The following is a 4,994-nucleotide window of genomic DNA, read 5'->3' as shown; positions in this document are numbered from 1 at the left end:
TCGTGCTACTCTTTCTCTCACGAAGTGGAAATCAACCTCTATGTGTTTTGTACGTGCATGGAACACAGGATTTGCAGAAAGATAGGTAGCCTCAATGTTGTCACACCATAACCTTGCAGCTTGTGGAATTTTGATCCCTAATTCATATAGAAGGGTCTGAATCCACATGACCTCAGCTGTTGCATTTGCAAGAGCCTTGTATTCTGCTTCAGTGCTTGATCTTGATACAGTAGCCTGTTTCCTTGCACTCCATGACACAAGGTTTGATCCCAGAAACACAACAAATCTATCATCAGGGCATCCTGCCCAGTCAGCATCTGAATATGCACTAACTAGCAAAGATGATGACTTAACAATCTTTATTCCAAGTCCCATTGTGAACTTTAGATACCTCAAAATTCTTTTTACTGCAGTCCAATGAACTGTACTAGGTGCATGCAAGAACTGACTTACTTTGTTGACAGAATATGAAATATCAGGTCTAGTCAACGTTAAGTATTGTAGAGCACCAACAACACTCCTATAGTTTGTTGCATCATTCGGTCCAAGTAACTCACCTCCTTCAATTGTAAGTTTCTTAGAAGTGGAGAGTGGTGTACTAACCGGTTTGCAATGTTCCAGTCCTACCCTTCTTAAAATATTTGCGGTGTATTTCTCTTGTGTAAGAAGTATTCCATCCTTGATCTGTTTTACCTCTATACCAAGAAAATAGTGAAGATCACCCAAATCCTTAAGTGCAAACTCCACATTAAGATCACGAAGCAGGCAGGTAGTGGCTTCTGTGCTGGAACTAGCAACAATTATATCATCAACATAGACAAGAACAAACATAGAGATGTTGCCTTTGTGATAAAAGAATAGTGAGGTATCTGCCTTGCTTGGAACAAAACCAAGTTGTTGTAACTGAGTACTTAACCTGGAGTACCAGGCTCTTGGAGCTTGTTTTAAGCCATACAAAGCTTTGTCCAATTTACAAACAAAATGAGGTGTGCTCTTGTTTTCATACCCTGGTGGTTGCCGCATGAACACTTCTTCCTCAAGAACACCATGAAAAAACGCGTTCTGGACGTCTAGTTGGCGTAAACTCCATCCTCTGGAAATAGCAATAGACAATACAAGTCGAATAGTAGCTGCCTTAACAACAGGGCTAAAGGTATCCTCATAGTCAATTCCAAACCTTTGTTTAAACCCTTTTGCAACCAATCTAGCTTTGTATCTATCTATGCTTCCATCAGACTTCCTTTTAATCTTATAGACCCATTTGCAGTCAATCAAATTCCTTCCCTTTTCTGGTGGTACAAGATGCCAAGTTTTATTTTTCATGAGCGCTTGATATTCATTGTCCATAGCCCCTTTCCATTCTTTGTGAGCAAGTGCTTCGGCTAAATGAGTAGGTTCACCCGAGTTTGTGAGAAAAGCATATTTGCGAGAGTCATACCTTACTGTACCATCCTTGTATTCCTTAGGCTTGAACACTCCAGATTTTGACCTGGTATGGCGCTGATGAATTTCAGGTGACCCACATGTAGCAGCTGTTGTAGTTTCAGGATTTCCAGAGTCGACCGCAGAAGATCCGACCAAATCATCCTGGACTGCAGCGCCACAGGGCTCCAGATCCGAGGAGAGCGCGTGATCCGGGGAGATCTGCCTCGCACCAGGCGCCCTAGCAGGGGATCTCCGCACAGGGCTATCGGCGGGTCCCGGTTCGGTCGGGCTGTCGGCCACACAGCGCGCCGGTTCCCACGTGGCGCGTGCAGGCGGGCTGCACCCCGCACCATCTGGGTCCACGCCTGTGTCTCGGTCGGCCACTGGCTCGGCTGGTGGGCTCGCCCTGCCACTTGGTGTCACGGGAGACGCGGAAGGCGTCGCTGCACGCCCTGTACGCCGAACTGCAGGAATATCCACCTGGGATCGGGCGCCTTCCCTGGAGCTGCAGTCCTGCGCCAAATCAGCCTCGGATCCAGCGCCGGTTTCGTCCTCTTCTGCACACATAAAATCATAGCCAGGTGCTGCTGCATTGTTTTCATTAGTATTCGAATTTTTTCTGGAATAGACACATGATCATGTTCTATTAATTCTCCCCCGTGATCAGGACATGTCAAAGGATCCGAGAGAAGAGAGATTTCTGCTCGAAGAAGAGCTCCCGCATTTGGGTGAAGTTTGGCAAAAGGAAAAATAGTTTCATCAAAAATGACATCCCTAGAGATGTAGATGCGTCCAGTTGAAACTTCTAGACACTTGTATCCCTTATGAAGATTGCTATAGCCAAGAAAGATGCATTGAGTAGAGCGAAACTCGAGTTTGTGGCGATTGTATGTACGAAGATTAGGATAACATGCACAACCAAAAACTTTGAGAGAATTATAATCCGGCTTTTGATGAAACAATCGTTGTAAAGGAGTTGTGTTCCCAATAACCTTACTAGGCAAACGATTGATAAGATAGGTGGCAGCAATGAATGCTTCATCCCAATATTTTAGAGGCATAGATGCATGAGCAAGAAGAGAAAGCCCTACTTCAATGATATGACGGTGTTTGCGTTCAGCAGAACCGTTCTGTTGGTGTGCATGTGGACACGAAACATGATGCTCAATGCCTATGCTTCTAAAGAAAGAGTTGAGTTTCTCATACTCTCCTGCCCAGTCACTCTGGACTGTAATGATTTTCTTGTTAAATTGACACTCAACAAGTTTTTGGAATTCTTGGAAGACAGAGAAGACTTCGGATTTGAACTTAAGCAAGTATATCCATGTAAACTTACTATAATCATCAATGAAGCTAACATAATATTTCTTTCTTCCAAAAGAATCTCTGGCATGACCCCATACATCACTGAATATCAGTTCCAACGGAGCATGAGACATACTATTTGATCTAGGATAGGGGAGTTGGTGACTCTTGGCACATTGGCAAGCATCACAAACAGACTCTTTATTCTCACGACTAGACAATTTAAGATTGCCTTTATTCACTACTTGATCAACTATTTTAAATGAAGGATGACCTAATCTTTGATGCCACCTCTCTAAAGATGGCTTGACGATGGAGTAGACTTGGCGAGGACGCTTGCGGCTAAAAGCTCTTGATGTGATAGGGTATAGACCACCGACGCATCTAGCGTGATGGAGGAGCTCCCTCGTTGCCCGATCCTTAATGAAAAAAAATACTTGGGATGAGTTTCAAAAAAGATATTATTATCAGCGGACAAATGGGACATGGAAACAAGATTTTTGTTGGCTTGAGGGACATGAAGAACATCTTTTAGAAGAAGATCACGTTTAATATTAGGGAAAATTAATAGAAGATTGACCAATGTGACATATGTCCATACCTCCTCCACTTGCGGCGGTGTTTATCTGATCATTGCCATAATATCTCTCTCGGTTTGCAAGCTTCTCCAATTCGCTGGTGACATGATCTGTAGCTCCAGAATCAGCATACCAGATGGTTTCGCCAGCTTATTCTTGCTCCCTGATGGCTGCAGCTACATGGCGCTCTTCAGGCACATAATCTTCGTCGTAGCGGTGCCAGCAATCTTTCACCTCATGCCCTGGTTTCTTGCAAAGCTGGCAGCGCGGCCTGGTGTTGGAGTAGGAGGCGCCGGAGGAGCGTGGGCCAGAGTTGTTGGCGCGCCCATGCCCGCTGTTGTTGCTGTTGCCGCGTCCGCGCCCCTGTTGGTGACCACGGTGACCACGGCCTCGGCCTCCAGTGCCGCGACCACGTGAGATAGAATTAACCGAAGACTGGCGGATGTTGTTACCTTGTAGCAGATTCATACGGGCTTCAAAACTTAGCAACTGATTATAGAGCTCTTGGACAGTCACCGGCTCAATGCGTGCAGCCAGGGCTGAGATCACCGGGTTATACTCGATGTCCAGCCCTTTGAGCACATAGGAGGTTGGCTCTCCTTCAGAGAGGGGATCGCCGGTGCAGGCAATCTCATCGGCGAAGGCCTTGATCTTCGCCAGATACTCAGGCATGCGCATATTCCCTTTGTGCAGATTGGCGAGGGCGATGCGGGTTTTGACGATCTATGCTTGCGTCTGGGCAGCGAAGGAGGCGTGGATGGCACTCCACACCTCGGCCGGCGTCTGAAGAGTAGCGACCTGCGCAAGAATCTCACGTGACAGAGACCCCATAAGGTATCCTTGTACCTGTTGCTTCTGGGCGTACCAGATCGACCGGGCGTAGTTGAAGACTTGCTCCTCTTTCCCATCTTTGGTGACGGTGATGGTAGGAGGGGGCGCCGAGCTTGCGGCATCAAGGAAGTGCTCCATCTGTGCTCCCTTTATTTGGGGTAGCACGATGGCCTTCCAGAGGAGGTTCGTCCTCGTGAGCTTCTCAGATGGAGGAGACCCGAGAGAGGAGACGCTGCTGAAGGTGGAAGAAGGTGCATAGGTGGATGGTGCAGATTGGGTGGACAAGGCGCTCGTGGTGGATTCAATCAGGGCGGTATTGGTGGCGGCGATGGTGGAGGCAGCGGTGCTGGCATTGGTGCCTGACATGTTTTCTCTCGATGTCTCTCGCTGGATAGGTTTCAGATTTCTCTCTCGATCAACTAGATCGATCTCTCAGGGAAAACTAGACGTACGAGAGGAAAGGCTTTGATACCATGTAAAATTTAATAGGAAGCGTTAAACCCTTTGCTCGGGCCGCATGTATATTTATAGAAGAGTTGCCGTGGCTTACAATGCTTGGAATATCGCTAGGACTTCCAGATTACAACGAGAGACAGACTTGGAGAAGAAGAACAGAAGAAGAGATAGAACCAGAACAAGTTTAAAACATATCTGACTACCTCTACGTATCCTATTCTAACAGTTCACACGTATGCAGATCGATCATGCCGGTGGCGACGCTTTTAGCCAACGGTGCATATGCCATGCCCGGCATGAACGCACCTAACCTCGGCGCCTAGCTAACTAAGCACCGCGATGGGTTTGTTCATACTCTGCTAGCACGATCGCCAGCAGTATCCGTTAATGTAACCGTGG

At 46.9% G+C, this 4,994-nt stretch overlaps 1 pseudogene; it reads right to left on the bottom strand.

Moving 5' to 3' along the window:
• Positions 1-3,781: 3,781 nt before the first annotated feature.
• On the bottom strand, positions 3,782-3,920 carry LOC123063876 (uncharacterized; annotated as a pseudogene).
• Between the last annotated feature and the right edge of the window lie 1,074 nt (positions 3,921-4,994).

Source organism: Triticum aestivum, chromosome 3A (genome assembly GCF_018294505.1).
Source record: "Triticum aestivum cultivar Chinese Spring chromosome 3A, IWGSC CS RefSeq v2.1, whole genome shotgun sequence".
Classification (NCBI taxonomy): domain Eukaryota; kingdom Viridiplantae; phylum Streptophyta; class Magnoliopsida; order Poales; family Poaceae; genus Triticum; species Triticum aestivum.
The sequence above is the reverse complement of the archived record's forward strand: the minus strand, read 5'-3'. Positions and strand labels throughout refer to the sequence as shown.